This window comes from Nyctereutes procyonoides, unplaced genomic scaffold (genome assembly GCF_905146905.1).
Source record: "Nyctereutes procyonoides isolate TBG_1078 unplaced genomic scaffold, NYPRO_anot_genome, whole genome shotgun sequence".
NCBI lineage: Eukaryota > Metazoa > Chordata > Mammalia > Carnivora > Canidae > Nyctereutes > Nyctereutes procyonoides.
This window is the reverse complement of record NW_026575133.1, coordinates 45,113,981-45,140,602: the sequence shown is the minus strand read 5'-3', so window position 1 is coordinate 45,140,602 and position 26,622 is coordinate 45,113,981. Positions and strand designations below refer to the sequence as shown.

Here is a 26,622-nt window from a genome sequence, read left to right as displayed (position 1 = left end):
TGGTTGATTATTGATGAAATGAAGAATGGGTAGCTTGAGGTGATTTGCCACAAGGCTTTCAGTGATTTCCCCCAGGTAGTACATGGTGCTGTTAGTATACAAAGATCACATAAAATCTCCATGTGGACTGGTTGACTTCTAGCTGTCTGAGAGAAAAAACAGTCCTACAAAGTTGTCTTTGCTCTTGTATATATGGCAAATCAGTCATTACTACTGGAAGAGCAATATAAATATAAGTTTAAGATTTCGTGTTCAAAAAAAAAAGATTTCGTGTTCATCTTCAAATATTAAAGAGATAAATTTCATTTCCTGTGTCACACAGTGCACCAGGTTGCCCCCATCCCCATCATCATATTATGTTTCCATCTTTTATACGTATTTAGCCTTTTAGGAGACCAGAGGGTGAGGCCCTGCTCCATGGGTCCTCACAGAAAGGGTGAATATTCCATCAGTGGACAGGGAAGAAATAAAAAGAGAAGTGCAAGTTGGAAGGAAAAGCCTTAGACCAGTTCTCAAGCTTTAGACTGTGTAACAGACCTTTGTAGAGCTTATTTTTAAATGTAGAGTTCCTGACACAATCCTCATGGTGTGGCCTGGGAAACTACTCATCACACCACAGATGATTCTGGTATAAGAGGTCCTTCAAGCTCTCTTGTAGAAACACTGCCTCAGACTGATGGGAGAGAGGGGGTGCCTGCCTCTCTCTGGGCCTCAGCCTCTGGGGGCCTGGAGCCCAGACCTGTGAGCCCCTGAAAGAGTTCCCAGAGTTAAACAAGTCAGCCTCTCCTACAGAGGGTCTGCTCCACATTGGGCAGGGAGGGCTCCAGTAAAATAGGAGTGGACTATACATTGTAAATCACTGTGGCTAGTTGCCCGTTTGTTACTCCTGTGGTAAAGATTTGGGGAGGAGAGAGAAGGAAATATTTGGTATGATTTTTGCCATATGTTCAAGCCTCTTCTGTATCTCCATAATCCTGCTGTTGTTAGAATTGACTGCAATCAGTCATATGACATAGTAATAAGTCAAACAATATTGGCTCTTTCGATGGTGAAGTTGGTTGATGATGATTGTCCAACGGTGATGACTGTGATGACACCATGGTCTCTCCAGCCCTACTAGATATTAAGGGCAGAATATGGTATCAACCCCTCTCCCTCAAGGCTGGGTGTTTAGGTTGGTATCAATGCTTCTATTCTCCTTGCTAGCACAGTGGCAGCTCACAGTGAGAGACCTCCCAAGGAGAATTTGACTTTGACCCCAAAACAAACTACAGAGTCAAGCCACTTCTTCTTCTTCCTCTCTACCGACGTAGGATGATCTTGAATTGAGTTTTATTAAGGGAGCAAGCAGGCTCCCCTATTGGTAGATTTTAATATGATTAGTATCCCATGGGAGGAATGGAGACCATCCATTTTTGAGAGATATTCTATAATTTGAAATGTCCTTGTTTGAGGACACAAGTGAAGAATATGAAAGGTTCTCTTCCTAATTCTTTTTCACAAGTCAGCTTTGAGAATTGTATTAACATTTACCTTACAGATTCACTTTGCCACAAATTTATGTTAATTATTTGGTTGTGTTTTAGACAATGTGAAATAGATACGCATCTATGTTACACGTTGTATAACAATTACTGTATTGTGTGAAGGGCCAAGAAAAATACAATTAATTTAATTGGAAACAAAAGCTAGTGTTTGGTCATCAGTGTCATTCCTAAATAAAACAGATGCATTTTAGGAAAGGCTCCAGGAAATCATATATTCAAAAATCCAACTCTATTGTTAAATTAACTTCTATCTTCAAAGGAATTTTGAATGCATCAAGAAATAAGCATTTACAAATCAGACCTATATTTAGTATGGACTGTATCTTTAACACACTTGGCAGGAAAATTAAATAATACATCAATACCAGCAATCTAGAGCCAAAATGTGAAAATTCAGTTCTTGACGATATCATACTTTTAGGTGCTTGTTAATAGGACAGAAAATTCCACCTGGAGCAACTAAGTTAGAATCTCCTTGTAACAACTCCTCTCATTGAAGATCTTCTCACTTATTAGATATTACCCAGATATTTGCAGTATGCATGGCCAAACTGTAGGTACCTGGCAATGCATTTCTTCTATCTTGTAATCAAGATGCCTTAATGTCTTTAAAAGTTCAGAATGCCTTACTCAGGATAACAGTAATTCTCCCATCTTCTTCATGAACCAGGGATCCCAGCAACCATTCAGATATTGAGTTTGCAAGTTGCCAAATGGGTTTTTATATAAACTGAGAAAATTGGAAGAAGGATGGGAGAGAATTTGGGGGAATGATGGCAATCACACCACGTAACTGGGATGAGACTGGTGAATCTGGCAGCACTTTTGCAGAAATGGGCTTTGTTTTTTTTTTACAATAAATTTATTTTTTATTGGTGTTCAATTTACCAACATCCAGAATAACACCCAGTGCTCATCCCGTCAAGCGCCCCCTCAGTGCCCGTCACCCATTCACCCCCACCCCCCACCCTCCTCCCCTTCCACCACCCCTAGTTCATTTCCCAGAGTTAGGAGTCTTTATGTTCTGTCTCCCTTTGTGATATTTCCCACACATTTCTTCTCCCTTCCCTTATATTCCCTTTCACTATTATTTATATTCCCCAAATGAATGAGAACATATAATGTTTGTCCTTCTCCGATTGACTTACTTCACTCAGCATAATACCCTCCAGTTCCATCAGAAATGGGCTTTGAATGGTGTGGCCATGCCAAGGAGAAAATATGGCAGCAGGGAACTGCTGTGTACAACAGCTCCCTGCAGGGAGCCCGATGCGGGACTCCATCCCAGGACCCCGGGATCATGACCTGAACCAAAGGCAGATGTTCAACCACAGAGCCACCCACGTGCCCCAGGGAACAGAGATTCTCCTGATGTCTCAAGAAACAAGTTTTTTTGTAGGTATACTCACCTATCAATAAGAGAAATAGGAATCTAAATCTTGAGGCAGGTCTCATAGAAAGTTGAAGTTACTGTAGGAATATGCAAGTTTAGTGACCAGGTTATCTCATTGTCCCTTCAACAGCAGGAATTATAGCAACTCCATAGCCCATTTCTGTTTCTGTCATTCCTGCCCCAGCTAACCAACCACCTCCTCCTCTACCCTGTGTGTGTCCTCTCTCATGGTTTCTGTCATTCACATCTTCTACCAGGGTGGCTCCCCTCTGTCTTCTCTCTGTTGGTCTGGGTTCCCCTCCCACTACCAAGTACCCAATTCCCCACTCCAGAGAGAATCTTAATGGTCCAGCTAATCATACCATCTTTGCCTGGATATAGCTTTGGGGTCAGGGCATAGCACAGGACAATAGACTCAGCTGTGCCCAAGGATTCAGTCCATAGTAAACTCTCAAACAACAATCCCTATCATTTTACTTTCATGGGGTCTTAATGAGAACAGTGTCCCCAAATTACTTCTTTTTAAAAACTAAAGTAAATATTTAACAAAGCCAGAGGTTATCTGATTGTTCTGCTCTAATAGAGAAGTATTTTAAGCCCAAATCTAGCAACTTTTCTTTATAGGAATCCTGGCTCCTTTCTCACTGAGTGGTTACTTTATTTATTTTTCTTAAATCACTGTCAGGACTAACATGGGAATTTTTTTAGTACCTGGAGTTAAAAAGTGAGAACTCTTTGGACATGGTACCCTTTATCTAGGAGATTTTCAGTCCAATTCTGTTCATAAGCAGATATTTAACTCAGAAAAAAAAGGATCCCAAATAGCCTTTTCAAAGCTCAGCGATCCATTGTGAGACATTGGCTTAACACAAAATACTTTTACATAACCCAAGCCACCAAGAGGGATATCCGGTCGGCTATTTTTAAAGCCCTCTCCCCCACACCATCTCACGTAACAGAGTTACACCAGTTTGCTTAGAAAATTGGCACAGGTTCTGCAATTCATGAAATGAAAACCCAAATGAAATGTTTATAACTTCTTTCAAACCGGAACCTTTTTCACTTAGTGTGCTACAATACCAAAAAAATAATAACAACTTTCAGGATTAGATACATATATGTGTATGCGCAATATAGTTTTTTGCATCGATATGTATACATATGGTATAATGCATTGGGTTTACTATATGAATATTTTTCTAATTAATTTATTCAACAAGTATTTAGAGAACTTTTATTGTGGGCCAGGGGCTGTGTGACAGGTGGGGGCCTGAGAGTGAGGCAGGTGGGCCTGGCTTCTCAGAGCTTCCAGTCTAGTAAGAGCTGGGAGTTGCAGTGTCATACAATAGGCAAGGTGGTGGTAGAGAACACTTGCCAGAGAGGCACATAGAGAAGCACAGAGAAGGCCTCCCCAAGAAAGTGATATCCATACTGAGACCTGGAAGGTGAAGAAAAGCCAACCAGGAAGGAATGACAAGAAGAGCAGAAAGAAACCAAGTATCCATTACATTCAGTAAATTTTTCTTTGCATCTTAACTGATGTTCACTGTTGTAAATGAGTTGAAATATTCACCAAACCAGGACATTTTGGAATAAATTTTCATCTTTTACTACAAGATGCATGCAAGTCCCTGTAAAGCTAAAAGCATACTCAATGCTTCTCCCTTGCTGCTGCCCTATCCACCTCCTTAACTCCGTTCTCCTTCCTCTTCCTCTATCTCTCTGCATCCAGGCACATTGGCCCTCTTTCTGGCCCTCCGTCCAGCATGGACTGTTCTCTCTACTAAAAAATCCTTCTCTCCCATCCTCCCTGGTTAACTAAAAATAAAAAGTGTGATGATTTTCAATTAAAAAAGTAATGTGTGCTTAATGAAAGAAAATGTGCTAAATTCTGAAAATTTGAAAGGAAAAAGTCAATCATAGTTTCTCTGCTTTCAGACAATATCATTAATGTTTTTACTATTTTCCACTAGCATTTTCATTATATGTAGGATATTTTAAAAATATATGTAAGGATATTGTGTATATGAGTCTGTGGTCTTTTTTTTCTTATAAAAATAGACTCTTTAAATAATAGTATGTGGTCTTGAGAACATGTTTTAACGTTCAGTCTTCCTTGGCTGCTTCTTTCTTAGTGGACACTCAGGATATTTCACATTTTTTATTACTGCAAATGATGCTGCTATAATCATATTCGTATATGGCATTCTGCTTCTGATTTACGATTCTGCTTCTGTATAAGTTCCTTAGAAGTGGACATGCTATGTCAAGAGATGTGAATGTTTAAGATTCATGATATATACAAAAGACCCATTTTTGGACTTTGTTATGGAAAAAAAAGTGAGAAAGCAGGAGATACTGTCAGTTTTATGAAAGTGTTTTGAAAAACAGTCCATAAAATCACTCTGCATCAGCACTATAATAAGTGTTGAATGGTTCTATCCAAGAAGCATTTATGGAGCACCCTGGTGGCCAGGCCCATATCAAGGATTCAAAAGCAAAGTGTGCCAACGGGCTGCAATAGATTACAGTGACTCAGCAAAACACAGTTATCAGATTTCAAAGTCGGCCTAATAACTCATCTTGGAGACAGATGTGGCTAAAATTTTACACCCTTGGCTTCAACTTCAAGAAATTTCTGTGTAATCCTAATAGAAATTGACTGTGAAATCTCACATAACTTTCAATGGAAACCACTTTCTTATTTTGGTAATTGGAAAGGCTAAAAATAAAGATTTTTTCATTTCTGAAACACTAGGAATAGTAAGAACCTAGAATAATGCTAATGCTCCTACAAGGCACAAAGACATTGGAATAAGTTTGATCATTTCTTCTAGGGCAGTGCCCTTATCAAAAACTGGGTAATGAGGGATGCCTGGGTGGCTCAGTGGTTGAGCGTCTGCCTTTGGCCCAGGGCGTGATCCTAGGGTCCCAGAATCAAGTCCCACATCAGGCTCCAAGCATGGGGCCTGCTTCTCTCTGCCTATATCTCTGCCTCTCTGTGTGTGTATCTCTTGTGAATAAGTAAATAAAATCTTTTTTAAAAAAATAGGTAATGAGAGTCATGGAGAGTTAAAAAAAAATCATTGAAGGAAATTTTTACTTGCTTAAGTTTCTCTATGTATCATTTCTTCATTCACTGAAACACACCATTTAGAAGAAAGAATTAGTTTGCTCTAAATTCAAATACTGATTTTAATTTCTTTGGTGATAGGATGAAAAGCAAGACATAAGAGTATAAATACTAACTTAGATTATACGATTCAGATGCAAAATGTGTTGACTCCCATTATTTCAGGTCCTGACAACCTAAGTCCTCCTGAAGAGTTTGTCAAAACCTAGTTATGGGATTATAAAGAAGGCTAAGTTTGTGTCTGATTGTAATCTTGCCCTCTATCATTTTGTTGACTATCTTCATGTGTGTGTGTACTGTTCTGAAAGGTTAATGACTTAGTCACATTTGACTTGCTCATTTCATTTTCTCCGGAACCTAACAAGGGAGTAAGGATAAACACCAACACCAGATTTGAATTTTTTTCATCCCTTCTTGCTACATATATCTCCGCTTATTGTGGGGATGAAATGATGTAGCAGATATGAATGTACTTCTCTTGTCTTGGAGTGGATATCAGAATTGTGAAGCTTTCAAAACTAGCAGTAGTTGTCGCTGGAGAGAGACTGCGTGACGGTCCTCTTCTGTGACCCAAACCCTCAATCTCTGAAAGTGTCCCTTTTTCTGGGACTTAGCTCTGTGTGTGTGTATGGAAGGGTCAGGGATTGAAGTGGCCTGGAAGAAGAGGAGGCAGATGTGTCCTCTCTGTGGGTGAGAGTGAAGAGTGAGTAAAGGATCTCTGATAAATCAAGTTGACCACAATAAGGAAGAGTTTAGAGCAATGTTGCTTAACCTTCCTATAACCTTTTTAGCTATTTATATAGCTAAAACTATAAGAACAGTTTTGCTTTGTGGTTTACTTTCCATCTTATCTTGGACCACTGCTATTATAAAATATGATGAAAATGAATTATAAGAAAGTAGAATAAGAAAGATATTAAATATAAGCCCAAACATTTTGTTTTAGATTCAACCGGCATATTTAGCTCTGTCAAATTACTCCAAACTTTCTAAATCATTACTGTCAAGTTCTGTATTTATTTAATTATGAGCAGGTTAAGAAACTGCTTTGACCCATGCTTTAAATTACACTGGTTTAGAGGGCCTGAATAATGCAATTAATTATTAACCTGATATGCAAACTATCTCCTGAATACAAAAATACATCTTTTCCAGTGCTCATAAAAAAATTATAAAAATAGACCATAATTTATGACAAAGAAAAGCTGATGGAATCCCACAAACTCTACAAATAATCAAAATCTGCTCACCATGCAATAAAATTATACACAAACATCAACAAAAAGCCTACTTGTATATTTTGAATCTTTCTTCTAAATGACTCTTAGCTTAAGAAGGAAGTCAAGATCATAATGGCATGACAGTTAAATAAATTTCAATAATAGGATGAGGAAAAAAATCCTATAGGATGTATCCAAATGTCCTTTGAGGACAATGAATAGCTATTTGTGTCAGTCGGTATCCCAACAAGATACATGGGGCACATTCAAAAACAGATAATTTGAGCAGAGTTTATTTATTCATAGACTGTTTACAAAAGTGAGGTCCAGGAAAACTATCAGAGATAGTATGCAGCCAAACTATTTCCACCTCTGCTTCCTTTCCTGGAACTCAGGAATACAGAGGTACTGAGCTGGCCACTAAATGGAGGGGTGCAGGAAATACAGATACTGACCCAGGAGCTCAAGGCAACCCGGCAGTAAGGGAGCCAGGACGATGAAGACCCTGACCTCATCCACCTCCCCCTCCCTCCATATCTGTCCCAACACCTGACATCTCAGGAACCCCTTCTGGTGGAACCTGGGCTGTAGACCTCATAGTCAGCCTCCCAGGACAGGGAGCATGCTGGAAGGAGGTCCAGGAGTTACAGACCAGAGCTGTAAATCACATTCTTAACAAAATAAAGAAGACAAGTGTAGTAAGCCATCAACTCAAAAAGTTTCTTTAAAAATGCAAATATGCAGAATTAAGTCAGAAGGGGGAAAAAACAGCTAAAAACATAAAAGTGTCCATGAAAATAGAAAAAACTGTAAATTCATAAATACAGTAGATAGGTCTTTGGCAAATGTTGAAGTAGAAAAATGTGAGCTCATCTAATAAAAAAACAGAAACATTATTGATATACAAAATGAGAATGTGGAAATAACGACACACACAAGTGAAAGTAAAAATAGTTTGAATGTTCTATGCTGATTTGAAACAGGTGATCTGGAGTGATTTTTCAATTTGAATATATATTATCAAAATTAAGAGAATTTTATAAGAGAGTTATTAGAATTATTAAAAGAATGATTAAGAGAGTTAATAGAATAAGCCAATAATCTTGGAAGAAATAATAAGTTTCTCTAATAATTATCCTCTAAGGAAACTCTTACCTCAAAGTTGTCACAAGTGTAATTTTTCTCCATTTCAAGAAATAGTTAAGCTTTGCTATTAAATGGTTCCAGGACAGAAAGCAAAACCGATGTCCTAACTTGTTTCCATTTTTGTTGTTTTACAAATCACCATGAATCAATTCAAAACTTGAGCAAGATATCGCAGAAAAAAATAACAGGAGTATTAATCCTGTAAGTGCCCTGATGAAAATATCCTGAATAAAACATTGGCAAAATAAAATGAAGTAATAAAATAAAAACAGTACAGTGTATTTAAAAAATAATAAAACGCCAAGAACAAGTCCTACCATTACAGAAATGAAAAGTTATTTAATACTTTTCTTTGTAGATTGACTATGTTTAGGGGCACCCAGGTGGCTCAATTGGTTAAGTGTCTGCCTTCAGCCCAGGTCATGATCAGGGGTCCTGGGATCAAGTCCCACAACGGGCTCCCTGCTCAGCAGGGAGTGTGCTTGTCTCTCTTCCCTGCTCATGATCTCTCTCTCTCTCTCTCTCTCTCTCTCAAATAAATAAATAAATAAAGCCTTTAGAGAAAAATAAATTGACCATGCTTATAGGTCAAAAAAGAAAAACAACTTTTCCCTATAGGTACTAGAAAGCATTTGAAAAACTTTCAGTCACTTCTTCATTTCTCTCTCTCTCTCTCTCTCTCTCTCTCTCTCTCTCTCACACACACACACACACACACACAACCTGGAAGAGTAGTGTAAGTGGATCATTATAATAGCTAACACGTATTACGCCTACCTACTGTATGCCAGGCATGGCGGTAAGCATTCCATATGTGTTCATAGAATGTCCCTATACTCCCATGAGGGAGGTTACAATTATTCTATTTTACTAATGAGGAAACGACAGAGACAGGTGAAGTCATGAGAGTGGTGAATGGTAAAGCTGGCCTGTTAGCCTGGCATTCTGGCTCTAGAACCCTGGGTGTGACCACTCCATTATATTGTCTTCTCCATGTACTTTGTAAATAGGAAGTAATTTTTATGCCCAGGTGAAGAACTGTCAAAATGCCAAATATCTTGGAAATAGCTCCTTTTTCGAAAGAAAGAAAGAAAAATATAAAGAAAGAAGAAAGAGAAAGAAGAAAGAAAGAAAGAAAGAAAGAAAGAAAGAAAGAAAGAAAGAATAGCACCTGTTTCCCTCTTACCTGTGTGTTACTGAGACCCAGCTTGTTGACTTGTCTTTCTAAAGATTTTTGCATTTTTCTCTTGGTCAGAATAGATTTGATTCAGTTCTTAGCTATCTATGTGGGTCATCTTCTGTAAGTGATAGTGGGGGCAGCTATCTTTATTTTATAACCCCTGATGGCATTGAAACCGAAGTCTGGAACTGAGATGTTTGTTTCCTGAATCAAGGTTTAATCAAGCAAACTTGGATTTGTGAATGGCCATCAGTCTGATTAGAAGTAGGTATTTAACCTCAAACGTTGTTTTTTTAAAAATTATCACAATGCTTGTCTAAAAATTTAACTATAGTGTATCATTGGACCTACAGGGGATTATGCTAAGTGAAATAAGTCAAACAGAGAAAGGCAAATACCATATGATTTCACTTATGTGTGGAATTTAAAAACAAAACAAACAGAAACAGACATAAATACGGAGAATTGGTTATTGCCAATGAGGAGGGCAGGTGGCAGGATGGGTGAAACAGGTGAAAGGGATAAAAAGGTAAAAATTTCCAGTTATAAAATAAATTATAGGAAAGAAAAGTACAGTATCAGAAATACAGTCCGTAATATCGTAATACCTTTGTAAGGTGAAGATGGTAACTAGACTTATCACAGTGAGCATTTCGTAATGGATGTAATCGTTGAATCACTATGCTGTACACCTGAAAGTAATATACTACATGCCAACTACAATTAAAGATTTTTTAAAGAAATAAATGGAAAATAGTCTATAAAAACAGAAATATATATATAATGTATCATTTATGAAGAACATTGCTTTCTTGCTTTCTTTCTTTCTTTTTCTTCCTTTTTGTTTCTTTTCCTTCTTTCAAAAATGTATTCACTTTACAAAAACTCCAGGCCATGTGCTAGTGCTGGGGATAGAAGAGGAGTGGGCTCAAGAAATTCCCATCACAAAAAAAAAAAAAAAAAAGAAAGAAAGAAAGAAAAAAAAAAGAAAGAAAAAAATTCCCATCACAATGATAGATTAGAAAATTTTCCAAACTACTTCCAAAACTGCTATAGTGAGGTAAACGTTAAAAGTTAGGAGAGAAGAGCTCTGGAATCCTAACTGAGGTCAGGTTCTTACTGGGAGGAAGAGGGAGAGGGAGAAAGAGATGTGTGGAGAAGGAAGAGGAGAGAAATTTCATATTTATGAGAGTCCCCCTCCTCTTTTTTTCCATGTTAGAAGCATTTCAATTTTATATTGAAGACAATGTAGGGGTTTTAGCAGGGAATCAACATAGATTTACATTCTAGAGACAGTATGAAGGGTGGCTGGAAGGAAAATTGAAAATCATAGGAATTGGGGTGATCCTACTGCATCCAAGGAATCAAAACAAGGGCTTGGGACTTAGTACCCCACTCGTCCTATCATCCCGTTCATTGCATGCAGGCTGGCCCACCAGGGGGCTATGACTTTGGACAAATGACTTTGCTCTCTGGAAATGTAGGCATGTTCACAGAAGATCCAAAATAGTGCTCACCACGCTTGAAAATAAAATGACTAAGGGCACCTGGGTGGCTCAGTGGGTAAGTGTCTGCCTTTGGCTCAGGGTGTGATCCTGGGGTCCTGGGATGGAGTCCCGCATTGGGCTCCCACAGGGAACCTGCTTCTCCCTCTGCTTGTGTCTCTGCCTCCCTCTCTGTGCTCTCATGAATAAATAAATAAAAATCTTATTAAAAAATAAGATAACTAAACTGAGGGGCTATTTTAATATTTTCCTTGTATATAAAAGTTTTTTCTCTATTCGTTGGTTTGTTTCACACTGGAGAGTACCAGTTGTTTTTACTCTTAGCTAAGAACAGAGTGGAGAAAAATGAGTTAAGGAATAAGAATTCAGGCTCAGCACAGAGAAGCACATTACCAGTGAGTGAAGACCAGTCAGCATGGCAATGGGGCATCTCAAAATAAACATCTTGAGATGTTTATCACAAGAAAAATTCCATGTTCCTCTGGAGGACTTACCTTGGAAATTGCAAACTCAATATTTTTATAATTAGGTTAGTTACTAATTTCCTTGTCTATCTCGCCCACCACCACCTCCATTGTGTTGTTTCAATCACTGATAGAAGTTGGAAATTTTTGCCTGTGGAAATTTCTGCCCCTGGCACACCATCAGTTGAGGAAAAAAAATCAAGTATTTTAGAGATTTAAATATAACCAGATAATCAATGCCCTGTTGTATTTCATTTTGGTTCAGCCTACAACTATGACTGGATCAAAACAGATCTAAAGGATTTATGTCTAATCTGAAGCATTCCAAAGAGATTGATTTGAAACTTCCCTAAAGTCTCTGAAAGTACTCAGCTGGAGAAATGGCTCAGGGTCAGGCTTAATCCTCCGCTTCAGTGTTCCTGAATTGTTGCCCACAACCCAGGAAAACAATCCCTGGCATCAGAATCACCTGGGGGAACTTAAATATGCAAATTCCTGGGCCCAGCCCAGATTCACTGAATCAGAATGAGGACTAGCTGTAGGGAGCAGAAGTTCAGAAGGCCTTGTACTTTTGCCTTGTTCCCTGGGTATTTCTTAAGCACATAAAAATGTAAAAAAAAAAAAAAAAAAAAAAAAACTAGTATGAAAGATGGATCATGCCCTCAATGATTTTTAGAATAGATAAATTGAAACAAGTACTTACATTTTTGGGTTTTTTTTTAAGATTTTATTTATTTGGGCGGGGGTTGGGGGTGACTGGGTGATGGGCACTGAGGGGGGCACTTGATGGGATGAACACTGGGTGTTATGCTATATGTTGGCAAATTGAACTCCAATAAAAAAATAAAAATAAAAAATAAAATAAAAAAGATTTTATTTATTTATTTGAGAGAGAGAGCATAGGTGAGTGGGGCAGGGAGGAGCAGAAGGAGAGGGAGAAGCAGACTTCCTGCTGAGCAGGGAACCTGATGCGAGGCTGGATCCCAGGACTCTGGGATCATGACCTGAGCTGAAGACAGCTGCTTAACCAACTGAGCCACCCAGGCACCCCGAAGTGAGTGCTTGTCTTACGTATTATATATTAATTAATAAATTACTTCTCATCTTTATGCACAGCCTTCCAGGCACCCTATTCTATAGGCATAGCAGAGTGTGACCTCGTCATAGAATGCTGGAAGTAGAAGGTGATAGTAGAGGTGGCTTAGACCAGTGTAAGGAGGCCGAAGATCAAGAGGAGTGAAGCCTTTTCCAGAAGCACATGGATAAATGCTGGCAGAGCCCGACTGTGGACTCAGTCCTCTCACCCTACCATCTTAAGACATTTCTTTTTGTGATTTGGATAGTCATGGGAAGAGAAAGAGCAGACACAATTTTCTATCTTTACCTAGTGTATATATGCATGTGTAATTTTAAGCAGGAGCTGTTTTTTTTCTTGTCTTTAATGTGTGGGAAGCTAATGGTAGGCAAGAGTTACTCATTAAAGGTTATTTATGCAGACTCACCTCAATACTGTCTCTGTCGCTGGTGGTTAAGGGTTCTCCTCTTCATGGTATGGAGTTGGGGAGAAGACCTTTATAAAGGAAATACATAGGTTGCTTTGAGGCAGGTCAAGGGAGGGCAGAGAACACATCCTATACCCTCTATCTCTTTTGTTCTCAGTTGCCTTCACCTCAAAATAACCCTTCTACCAAAGTGGGTTATTTGGAAATGGCATATTCTGATCTCTTTCAGCAACACAAATAGAGCTAAAATGTCATATGGTCTAGATTGTTAGTTCTAGAAACCCGTGCACACCCCAAAAGCAGTGTTCTCTAAGAAAACTAAAAGAACATCTTATTTCTCTGTGTGTTGCACTTGTAAACTTGTCTCTATCATCAGCTGCATGATGTCCATTCACAGTCATGGCTATGGCTTCAGTTTCCTACTGCAAAAGTAGCATGTCTGCTTATTTTTCACTTGGGTTTTTTTTTTTTTTTTTGCATTTTTTTTTCTAAAATTCTATTATGGAAATTTTCAACCTTGCAGGAAATGTAAAGAATTTTCCCCTTACATTTACTTAAACTTAGGTTAGGAATTGTATGTTTCACATTTAATTGTAATGTCAAAATCATGAAACGTCCTACTTGTTTTTCAAAATGGTGTTGCTTGAACAAACGCATTTTTTAAAGTTGATTTGAAATGTTACCTTGATCAATCTGTATCCTAGAGCTAAATAGCCCAACTGAGTCACCCAGGTACCCCTCTCTTGGTTCTTTCTTTTGGGATTATGTCCTGCATTGGGCTCCATGCTCACCAGGGAGTCTGCTTGAGATTCATCCTCTCCCTCTGCCCCTCCCCCTGCTCATACACTCTCTCTATCTCTAAAATAAATAAATCTTAAGAAAATAGAAGAAGGAACTAAGAGAATAAAAGTTGAATAAATTTGACTTAGTATCTGTGTAAAGACCAAGGGAATATTTTCTGTGGAAAAAAAACTTCCTATTTACAAGGTCATGAATAGTTTTAAGACATGAAACATTTCCGCTGAGAAGAAATAAAAAAAAAATTTCCTTGTTGGTAAAATGTTAACAGTAGTATAATAGGAGCAACATAGTTGAGTAGGATCAGAAAGCAGAATCAAAAATAAGATAAAAGAAAGAATGAAGTAAGGAAAAGGAAAGAAAAGAAAGAGAAAGGAAGGAAGGAAGAAAACCCAACATATTTTAGGTTGGAAAGCAAATAGTCACATCGCAGACTCACATTGTAGTTGGGGCTGTCCTCTCAGTTGAAATCTGAAGGCACAAAAAGAAGAATGGAAGCAGAGTATTAGTTTCCAGTTGACCTTGATTTCAATAGGCTGTGAAATCCAAGGTGTGGGGTCCTGTGTTTAAAGAAACAAATAGTTCATTCTCAAAACTGAGAAATACCTGATGTTACTACAGGCACCAGTGAGAAACAACTGTAAAATAGAAAGGATTCTAAATGGAACAAGAGATTTAAAACCATTGATGAGATGCAAGCATTCCAGTTGGATATAGTTCTCCAATTGAAATGAACGACTCCTGTCTATTGGAAACAGATCACCAGGCTCATTTTGTCCAGAGCACCATCTAACCCCAAATGAGACATTGCTCTAGTTGGCCATTACTTGTTTTGGCAGATCCTTCAGACCACATGGGACGATGTATTATTAACTAAAAACTGTGGTATACTTTAAATACCAACCCTTAACCATTAACCTGAGCACTGGTGAAAAAGGACTTCAAGATTTGCCAGTACGCTAAGCCCTATTTGGCAGTTTGATTTCAAGATTGGTTAGCAGCCAAAATCCAGGTGCGGAATTCCTTTCCAGAATTATTGTATTACCATGTACTATTAAATAAAGGTTCATTGGAACTTGGTGTTTCGAAGGCAGTGTAACATTGTAGGGTGTCAATAGCAGGGCATTCACAAGTTCTAGAATGCCCGAGCTGTGTAGTTCACCTGTATTCAGACAACTGTGTAATTTATACATGCATTTTTCTCTGTGGCTAGTCCAGTGTTTTTTTCATGTTTCATTGTCCTTCCTGTCAAATGTTACAATTTTTGCTATCTGTATTTCTTGAAGTCCTAACTTCCTTAACCACGGCTGTCTTTCCTTGGTATCTGAAGTTTCCTGTCTGCATTAGACAGATAGTGTTAGTTTACTAGTATTAAAAGAAAAAAAAAAACCTATATGACAGGAGGAAAGTCCATTTTTATCTCCTATTTTATTTTCAGCAATAATTGTCCTCATGTATTTTCTACATCTCGATTCCATTCCCCTAGAATATAAGCTTCTTGAGTGGATGTGGGATGTTCCCTGCTGGATCTCCAGCACTTAGACCAGTGTCAGGCACATAGTAAGGACTTAATAAATATTCACTAGCTCATATTCACTTATAAATGGAAGCTAGAGATTCAGTACTGAAAAAAATGCTAAGATCTTTGGCAGTACGGAGCTTGCCTTCTCCATGAGAACAGCGATTTACAGCATGAATATCATCGAGTGTCATCTTGATAGCATGTGGTAGATCTAAACTACCTGGATTCAAATCCAGTTTCCTTATTTACTAGCTGGGCAACCTAGGGAAAATCACTTAGTCTCTCAGTGCCTTGGTTTTCTTTTATGTGTAATATGTTGTACGGATTAAATGAGTTTATAGAAATAGCGTACTTAGAACAATGATTGGGCACTCAAGTGTTCGATAAATCTAAGGTGTTATTTTTGGATGCCCTGGTGCTTTGCTTATTGCTCTCTCTTCTTCTCTCACTTCTATTTCTCTCTCCATCTTTCCTCCTACCTCACTTTTCTTTTCTTCTTCTCTGCTTCCCCCTCCTTTACTACTGCTAGAGACTCTCACAAACATTATTTAATCCACTATACGTGAAGGGACACATGCAAATGATGGCTCAAAATACAGAATTTTGTAGTTTCTAGAGATAAGCTAACAGAATTTCTCATTTGTGCTTTCCTTATGAATGCCTCTTTCTTAGCTTAATCCTCCTGTTACCCAACAATTGCCCAGCTGGACACAGGACCAAGAATCCAGGGATTTTCCAATTTTATCCCCAGACTGGCCTCAACCACACTTTGTCTCTTAAGTTGTTTATATGTAGCTTCCCTGTTTAATCAAGGAACCTATGACATTCCCGCACTGTGTCTGGATCCTCAGGAAAAAATATGTAATGTCAAGCGTGTTTGTGAATGTGTATGCACGTACAAACACAAATCTTAAAAATCAGAACCATTTTTTAGTATTTCCAGTATGCTTGACTAATGACTGGTTGTATGCATGGGCAGGCACACAGTGCATGGAGTGTGTACATGTGCAGCAGCAGTGATGAAAAACTGGATTCATGTGTCCTTTTGGTTCACCTTTAAGATGTGTAAATGAAAATTATGGAAAGATTAAATTAGATTCCAAATAAGAAACAAAAGTTTCTTTAGGCAGAAACATAGGTTTGGTTACTTGATGAAAATTGTATAAAACTTCATGTGTTATCTTTAAATTTAAAGGTCTGATATATTTTATTTCACAATTTTAAACAATATAATCCACCTATTGAAGCTAATATTCAACAATAAAATCCTGTTTCTCTAGACTGGCAATCTCTGCAATAGCACAAACATTAGGACATTCCTTAAAACAGAGCATTTATTTTCAGTGCCTCAGGAGACCTACAATGTTTTCATTATACTCCGTAATTGCAGAATTGATATCTTATATTGGAAATTATTTTTATGGTTGTAAGTAATCCCAGAGATGTGTACACTTTTTGAAAATATTAGTTTATACTGGAAATTACTATCAACTGAAATTAAAAATAACATGGAAGCAAGAAAATTACTTTTTAAATATTTATCAGTGATATTACTATGTTCCATCTCATGCTTGAAACTCATACTAGTACACAACCCAATACAAGAAATGTTTTTGAAATATCATTCAAAATGCTCCCTTATGAATTTCACGAGCTTTAAATGTTACTAAGACACATCTCCACTCTTAAGGAACTTTCATTTGATGAAGCAGAGTAGGACAAGGACCTGTGTAACTAAATAAAACAGCAAGATGCCAGATGTCACAAGAGAACTGTCTTGCTGAGTTACCCCATCATATCTGGGGAGATCAGGAGCTACTCAGTTGAGGCTGTAGGGCAGGAGTTCTCGCCCTGGTCTTCCAAAGGAAATCACCTGGACAGCTTTAAAAAAGAGGAGGACTGAGTTCAGCCTCCAGAAGTTCTGATTCAGTTGGTCTGAAGTGTAGCCTGGGACTTCACAAGTTTTTAAAAGCTCCTCAGGCAATTTTAATGTACAACCAATTCAATTTGGGGTTTTAAGAGTGAGTAGGATTTTGATAGGTTGGGATGGAGACAGGAGAATAGGTGGAGGACAGGAAGACTAAGAGAAGAGGAGAGAGCAGAAGAAAGAGGACCAGGAAGGTAGCAAAAGGAGGGAGTCAATGTGGGAACAATAGGAGTAGAGGAATTGCCTGGATCCTTCTACTCACACCACAGAGTTTCACCTGGGAACTTGACAGAAATGCAAACTCTCAGGCCCCACCCCAGACTCACTGAATCAGAATCTGCATTTCAACAAGCCCTTCAGGTTGATTTGTATGCACACTGAGGTCAAGCTAGACCACGGGGTAATAATATTGATGACAACCGCTGACACACTGGTGTTCAACATTACAGGTTATCATCTCCGCTAAGCTTCCCGTGAACCCATAAGGAAGGGTTCTTTATCACTCCTCCATTTTTCCAAATGAAGAAATGAAAAGCTCAGGAAATTTTGGTGCTTCACTCACCTAAAAAGTAGTGGAGCAGGGATTCAAACACTAGACTCCTAACTCAGTGTAAAGAACACAAAATAAACTCCCTGGTGTGTACACACTTTAAGATATAGGATAGTACCAGTGACTTTGAAATACCAGCATGATCGTCCGCAACTGTATTCACTTCCCACAATCTCCTGGCCACCAAATGCCATCTGGAATTTCATGTTATTTTTTTAATTTTTCTTTATAGTTTATATATATATAATATATATAATATATATAATATATATTATATATATACACACACACATGCACACACATTCCTAAGCAAATATATAAATATATATATGTATTTCTTTCTCCATTCTACCTTGAAGTGTATGTGGAGCTTTTCTATTTTCACTGTCACAAACAATAGTGCACTGAACATGTTTGTATATCTCTCCTGAAGCACTTGTGTCAGGGTTTCTCTAGAGAATATACTAGAAGCCTGTGGGATACAGCATACACATATTTATCTTGATCAGGAAATGCTATGTTCATGTTGGGAAACAGCTTACAGCGTCTCCTGCAGGGTATGAGTTTCAGTTTCTCTTGATCTTTACCGACAGTTGGTGCTGTGGCACTTAATTTTTGCCATTCTGCGACCCACTTTTAATTTTTTGTAAAAATGGTGTGCGTGAAGTCATACCTGACTTTGGATCAAACTTGCTATTTTTCTGATAACTAAAGGTGCTGAGCATGTTTGTACACGTTTATGGTCTTTTTGTATTCGTCCCTTCTGTGGAATGACTGGTCGTATCCGTTGTCCATGGTTTTGTCTTTTTCTTATCGATTCCAAAGATATTAATTCTTTGTTGGTGATATATGCTGCACATACCCTGTCGCAGTTTATGACTTCTCTCTTCATTTTCTTGATGTAATCTTTTGGAAACAAAGGTTTTTTTACTTTAATATGATAGAATGTATCAGGCTTTTCATTCACACTCTGTGCTTTTGAATCATGTTTAAGATACCTTTCCCGGGATCCCTGGGTGGCGCAGCGGTTTGGTGCCTGCCTTTGGCCCAGGGCGCGATCCTGGAGACCCGGGATCGAATCCCACGTCGGGCTCCTGGCGCATGGAGCCCGCTTCTCCCTCTGCCTGTGTCTCTGCCTCTCTCTCTCTCTGTGAGTATCATAAAATTAAAAAAAAAAAAAAAAAAAGATACCTTTCCCTATCCTGACATCATAAAGAAATACTCTTAAATGTTCTTCAAAAAGCTTAAAAATCTTGTTGTTTTCATTTCAGTCCATAGCCCATTTGCCATTGGCTCTTTGTAAAGTACAAATTGGAGAAACTGCATTGTTTTCTACATGGATGACCAATTGACTCAGCACTGTTAATTGTACACCTATCCTTTCCTCAGGGATTTGCTTTGCTGGCTTAGTCATATGTAAGATTTCAATATATGGCAGGTCCCAGGGTGCCTGGGTGGCTCAGTCAGCTGAGCATCTGACTCTTGGTTTTAGCTCAGGTCATGATCTTAGGGTCATGATCTCAAGCTTTGTGATCAAACCCCAGGCTACTTGAGCTTCTGACTCTCCCTTGCCTTCTCTCCCCCTCCTCTTGTGTATGCTATCTCTTTCTCTCTTAAATAAATCCATAAATCTTTTTAAAAATTGCATATATATATATATATATATATATATATATATATATAGCAGGTCTATTTCTTGGTTCTTTCACCACAGTGTCTCCATCCTTAAAGCTTTGTATAATAAGTCTTGAAATCTCAAGTAGCATACTCTCTCCCCGGTTCTTTCATTCAGATATATTTTGGCTATTACGGGTCCACCACACTTCCATTTATGTTTTAGAACGGTGTTTCCAACTTTGTGTGGCTCTTAGTCATCCCAATGCATATTACCACTGCCTTTATGCTAAAAGAACATTCTCAGTAGTTCTCATTATGGGGCCTCAGATGTTAGGCAACAGCATGTGTGAACATCCATGATTTGTAAGGTTCTGGTAAAAGTAGTTGAGAGGCTTCAGAGTCAAGACACAACATTGCCCTTGTGGTCTGCTTAGAGATTCTAAACTTGTTTAAAGTAAAACCCAAGACCCTTGCCCTAAAGATGGCCCTCGACTCAATTAGAATAGCCATGGCCATTCATAAACAAACCTGTTTTGGTTAAACTTTTGGGTTTGATATTTGGAAAATTGTAAACATCATAATGACTTCCCTTCATCCTGACCCAGATTGGCTTCTTCCAAAGCAGATCAAGGTCACAGTGCTATTCTCTGTGTGCTGTGCAAATTAAATTAGGTTTGTTAGGATTTCTTAAATAGCTACAGTGTAGCTTGAAACAAAAACTAGAATTAAATGACAAAGAGACCATGTGTGTGAGAATGTGGAGACCCAGAGAGGGTCTTCAACCAGCCTAGAGCCATACAGTCTGAGAAATAACTCAAGTATGTTTGCCTACTATCCAGTTCCAAATCTTTCTACTCTAGATCAAGGATCAGCAAACTTTTTCTGGAGAGTCAGATAGTAAATATTTAGGCTTGTGGGCCAAGAGGCAATGTCCTCAACATTTAGAGCAACTGTTTTCCTAGGAGGAAAAGCTAATAGTGTTTCTACATCTAAAAATATAAAACCATTCTTAGCTTAAGGTCCAGACAAAAACAGACAGTGGACCAGATGTGCCCTACAGGCAGTATTTCCACCCCTGCTCTAATTCACACCTAAGAGCTGTAAACTTTTGTTTCTGCCCTTTTGGTGATAAGGAGCACATGAAAACAAAGTCAAAGGCCCCAATGTAACAAAGATTCTGATTGTGTGTTAGAAGCAGGCTCAAGGGGATTCCTGGGTGGCGCAGCGGTTTGGCGCCTGCCTTTGGCCCAGGGCGCGATTCTGGAGACCCTGGATCGAGTCCCACGTCGGGCTCCCGGTGCATGGAGCCTGCTTCTCCCTCTGCCTATGTCTCTGCCTCTCTCTCTCTCTCTCTCTCTCTCTCTCTCTCTTCTGTGTGTGTGTGTGTGTGACTATCATAAAATAAATAAAAATTTAAAAAAAAATTAAAAAAAAAAAGAAGCAAGCACAGGTGAAACTCTGTTCCCAGACAGAAACTTAGGACTGTACCATATGTATATGAGCATCCATTCTGAAGATGGCTTAAGTCAGTTGGAATCTGGTTCATTTTATCTTGCACACATTGAGAAGTCTGTACACTTCCAGGACTCTTTGATACCAAACCACAAAATTAGGAATGGAAATTGATGTGAGATATCTTGGTCATCTGGTAAAATTCCATGCATGTGTATTAAAATCTCTTAAATATACACAATGGAGAACAGGGCTATTAATATATATCATACTTTTCCTCCATTTAAAGATTAGAAGGTTGTATTGAGCAATTCTTATAGTTTCTTCAACTCAAGTATATTACAACTACAAGAGTATAGACATGCCAATAGCATTTCTACTGTTCTACTAGAGAAGTCTTCTTTGATGGGGATTTTGTTCTTTGTAGTTTCTCTAGCTGAGACAAATGTTGTTTGTCTCTCACACATTTTAAAGGAAGATGGATTTTCTTTTTTTCTTTTAAGATTATTTATTTATTTATTCATAAGAGACAAAGAGAGAGAGAGAGAGAGAGAGAGAGAGAGAGAGAGGGGCAGAGACACAGGCAGAGGAGAAGCAGGCTCCATGCAGGGAGCCCCATGTGGGACCATATCCTGGGACTCCAGGACCATGCCCTGGGACGAAGGCAGGCTCTAAACCGCTGAGCCACCCAGGCGTCCCAGAAGATGTGTTTTCATGACAGCTTAGGATCCGAAACTTTTCTCTGTGTCTTGCTGTAAATCTAGATTCCTATAGAGTATGTCCAGGGCCATGTCTTTTTTCATTTTTTATTCCTTAAGTTGCAATCTATAAAAACACTCTACAATCCTATCTCTAGGCCTACAACTGGCTTTCCATTCTTCAAATACCTGTTCAGTATTATAGGCACTGGCTGTGTAAAGTAAAAACATTTCAAAGATTTGTGTGTGGAGAACTTGAGACTCACTGCCAAATCTTTGAACTATGGTTACTGGGTATGTTCACTTCCTTCCCATTTATTCATATTCTGAAGAGGCTTTTTGTAAACTCGTAGGGCTCTATAGTCTGGGTGTCTGCTTTAAGAACTTTCTTATCACATCATTACCTACAAAGGACGCTGTTTACCAACTCCACAAAAATGAAAAGTGTGCCTGAAAATATTTTTCAGACTGACTCATTCTTGAATGTCTGAAACTTTCATTGTTTTTTTGTTTGTTTGTTTAATTGGCTTAGAATGTAGGATTGAAATTAGAAAATAACATAAACTAAACCTAAAATAGATTTTCCTCAGCAAAGTATTTTTGTTTTTCATTTTTGTGGATAGGTCACCAGTCTACCATTCCCTCATCATTATTATCATTTCCTTTTTTCTTTTTAAATGAGAATGTTATTATTGTTTCTTCTTCCTGATTGTGAAATAACATAGATGCCAAAGTTATAAAACAGTCCAAGGAAGTAAGAAGTCAAATTTGTAAGACACCTTAATTCCACCACCAGAGAAAACCATTTTTTTAAAAAAGATTTTATTTATTTGAGAGACAGAGAGTGAGAACTCAAGTGGGGAAAGGGACAGAGGGAGGGAAATCTTCAAGCAGACTCCCCACTGAGTACAAAACATGATATGGGGCTTGATCCCAGGGCCCTGAGGTCACCACCTGAGCCGAAATCAGATGCTTAACTGACTGAGCCCACCCAGGCACCCAAAGATAACCATTTTTAACTATTCTATGTATATATTTTCAGACGTATGTGTTTCATACAAAAATATGATCATACTGTTTAGCTGTATATTTTCTTCACTTAGTGTCATATCTTGTCTCCAAGGTAATGCATCTGGATCTGCTTCATCTTTTTGTATGTCTCCATAATATTCCACTGTATTGCTATGCTATAATGTACACAACTGAGTCCTCAGGAAATCTTGTCTGTCTTATGGGCACATTTACACTGCCTCAGCTTCTCCTAGCATCCGATGTGCAGGTATGCATCTCATGACCTTGGCTTTCAGTGACAGATGTTTTAGATATTAAAAATGTAATTGTGGGGTGCCTGGGTGGCTCAGTCAGCTAACCGTCTGGCTTTACCTCAAATCATGACCCCAGAGTCCTGGGACTAAGCCCCAGATAGGGCTCCACACTCAGGAGACAGTCTTCTTGTCTCTCTCCCTCTTTCTCTGCACCCCACCCCCAGCTCATGGTCACTCTCTCTCTCAAATAAATAAATAAAATCTTTTTAAAAAGATATTATGATAGAACAAATAAGAGGGTATTTGCATGCTGCAGCCTGGATGAACCTTGAAGACATGCTAATTAAAATAGGCCAAAAGACAGATAATGCATCTCCACTTAGATTGGGCACCTAGAGTAGTCAAATTCATAGAGAAAGAAAGAATGGTTGTTGTGGGCTGGGGAAGAGGAGAAGATGGGGAATTGTTTAATGGGAACAGAATTTCAGTTTTGCAAAATGAAAAGAGTTCTGGGGATTGGTTGCACAACAATGCAGATGTGCTTAATATTATTCAATTGCACACTTAAAAATGGTTAAGATGATAAACGTTATATACCACAAAAAAAGTTTTTAAATGAGAAGATATTTAAATATACCTGTATACATTTTATTGTAACTTTTAACTTATTCATTATATAAACACATCGTTACCTAGGGATTTCAGTTATCCAGAAGATAATAAAAAGCCAGAACAATGCTACAAAGCTCCTGAACTTCATGTATCATCAAGGCCCTCAAAGCTTACCGAGAGTCTCTGTATTCTGAGTTTATGAGCAATCCTACCAAACTTTAGTTACCTGATTTCTTAATTAGCAAAATATCTGAAACAGAAATGTGGGAAGAGGTGCACACAGTTACAGGCAGGAAGTCAACAGTAGAAGGAAGGAAAGGCAAAATGTCTAATCCCAGGAAAAGAGCCTCCATCCGAAGGAAAAAAAAAAAAAGCATATTTAACTATTGAAGCCACATACCATCCTGCAATCAAATGATATAGATGCAAATATCTCAATACATGCAATAGCATCACTCAACAAATATTTCTTCATCATCAGTTGAGTGCCAAGAATCCACTGGGTCACAAAAGTGTTGACAGTGACAGCAATAGTGTTTAGAAAGGGAGGATTATGTCACTTACAGTCTATTTACAAAGGCAAAAGACCATGTAATGCAATGACAGTTGATCAAAGATTGGTTACCTTTAGGGGTAAGCTTCAGTTATCTAGAAACTGTACTTCTTAGAATGTTTCATGTTTCCCAACAGCCCTGCGTCCAAATGAGACCCTCATTTATTTTTTTTTGATTATTTTATTTATTTATTCAGAGAGAGAGGGGCAGAGACACAGGCAGAGGAAGAAGCAGCCTCCATGCAGGGAGCCCGACATGGGACTTGATCCCAGGTCTCCAGGATCACCCCCCGGGCTGCAGGTGGTGCTAAACCGCTGCACCACCGGGGCTGCCTGAGACCCTCATTTAATGATCATATATTGATTAGTGTCTTTATTTATGATGACTTCAACCTTATAAACAAGCCATTTGTTAAGCATGTTATTCACCAAGCAACAGGTGTGCACATTCTGAGGGCATATTTGCTGGTTTTAAACATTTGCAATAACTTGATTTTAACCACCGTGTTTTCTTGGCTATAGCTCTATTTTACTTGGGTATTTGTGCCAATAGCCACAGTTCATACATTTGGGCTATAGAAAAAGCTGACACAGGACAGAAAACATAATGTTGGTTTTACCATCACTACATGGTAGTTAATTTAGAGGTCTTCCTCTCTTTCTAGAGATGTTGCAAATTGTGAAAATCATCTAGATGGCATCTATGAGTTTATTTACCACATGAAGATTCAGAAATAAAATCTGTGATTTTAGCAACTTTATTCAATAGTAGAGATAAAAAAATTAAAAAAAATAGTAGAGATAAAGACTCGAGAAGAAATGTGCCCACGCAGAATCCTTGGTTGCTGTAGTCTCTGATGGGACCTATTTTTCTTTGGAGAAAAAGTATTAAAATTTTGAAGGCCTGAGAGTTAAACATTCTTTGGGACATTACTGGCTTTGCTTGTTCCCTGGTGCAGAATGTTTCTACAAACAAGACGGTGCTTGCAGGAGGCCAGATGATACTGTCAGCACTGCTGTGATTTTCATATTCATCCATTAAAACACACATTCCAAAATCCATTAAAATACACATTCAGACTCCCAGAGTTAATGACTTTTGCCATACCTGAATGTGACTGAATACCAACACTGTAGAAAGACTACACACAGCACACGTCCCTGCTGCAGCCATGAACCCTAGCTACCAACACCTTATCAAAGGACAGCTGCGAAATTGTGTAGATGTGTGTGGATGCGTGTGTGTCTGTGTGTGTATAATTCCTTTGAATTTGCCAGAATGGCTAAACCTTTTTTTTTTTTTTTTAGGGTTTTCTAAATACGACTGCACATTTGAAAAGATGTCATGTAAAAGCCAAAGCACTGCATTTCTTACCAGGATATGATACTGATTACATCTCTGTCTTAAGAAAACTAATTTAAATATGCTTTTGTTGTTCTTTCTGTAGTCTTCTTTCCAAAACTAACAATGAGGCAAGCTATCTAGATGCTTGCTCTGTTGATCCAAGTTGGACAATCAAACTCTAGTTTAGCAACAACAAACAATATCTTTAATATTAAGAGCGAAGCAAAGCAAATACTAGGGAAGTGTGAAAATACATTCATCTTCAGAGAGCCCCAGAAGATTTCTGATGTTTAACATTTAGAAATTTAGTGACCGGACCGCAATTGCTTTGAATTGTTATTTTTACCTACTTTTCCTTTAATTCTAAAACTTAATTCCCTAATTCATAAAAAAACTCCATTTTTCGTATTCTTTTGCATTCTTCCAAAACAGATACCACCATTGTGCAAAGTCTCCCTTCTTCCGATCTAAAATAAGAGTACGGAATGAAGTCTGTCCTCTGACCCATTATTTCCACCTTAACTTTGCTTTTTCAGCTCACTGTGCTTTAGGGCTCCTGCCTTTGCCTTGTAGGCCTTTATATCTGTAACACTACACTGTGCCAGTTACAGCATTGTGTTTTCCCAGCACCAATCCTAAGGACTCTGAGTAATTCTCCTGTGGCTTTCTTGTCCACCTGCTCCTATGATTTTTATTTACTTGGCATTAGCCATCTGAATGAGAAGAAAAATTCAGTCAATCATCAAAATGTCTAAAATATCCAAATGTTTGTTTTTCCAGAGACATAGCTTACACTTTCTTATTTATTTTTATGTGGTGTCTCACTCCAGCTGTCAGCATCGTATTTATATGCGTATCTCCCCATAGTCTGTTTTCAGTGCCACGAAGCATTGTATTATTCTTGACGCGTGCCCAGTTTCATTTTTAACCTTCTTTTGTTGCTTTAATAGTAGTTACATATCTCACGTAGTTAGGTAAATTGTGCCTACCAACCTTATGTACCTAGTTCGCTGTAATCTATCTTTTCAGATGGTCAATATTTATTGAACATCTACTATTTGCGACTGCAGTCCCACTGCTATGTAGGAGTATCCTGTCCTTTGATTTTTCAAACTACTTGAAATTCTTTGAATACCATCTCAAATCCATGGGAAATCCAAATTCTGCCCAAGATTTCTGCAAATTCCCTGGGG

General features: G+C 38.3%; 1 protein-coding gene and 1 long non-coding RNA gene across 3 annotated transcripts in view; one reads left to right on the top strand and one right to left on the bottom strand.

Moving 5' to 3' along the window:
* The window catches only part of COL4A3 (collagen type IV alpha 3 chain), a 130,077-nt gene that overhangs the window by 17,830 nt on the left and 85,625 nt on the right, over positions 1-26,622 (top strand). The window lies entirely within an intron of this gene.
* Positions 7,588-14,689, bottom strand: LOC129523348 (uncharacterized). 2 transcript variants are annotated; one of them, XR_008667097.1, is made up of 4 exons: positions 14,571-14,689; positions 14,328-14,448; positions 13,091-13,158; positions 7,588-10,524 (listed from the first exon to the last, which is right to left on the bottom strand). It is a non-coding gene; the product is annotated as an uncharacterized LOC129523348 (long non-coding RNA). The 2 variants fall into 2 exon arrangements; XR_008667096.1 differs by having other exon boundaries at positions 14,328-14,663.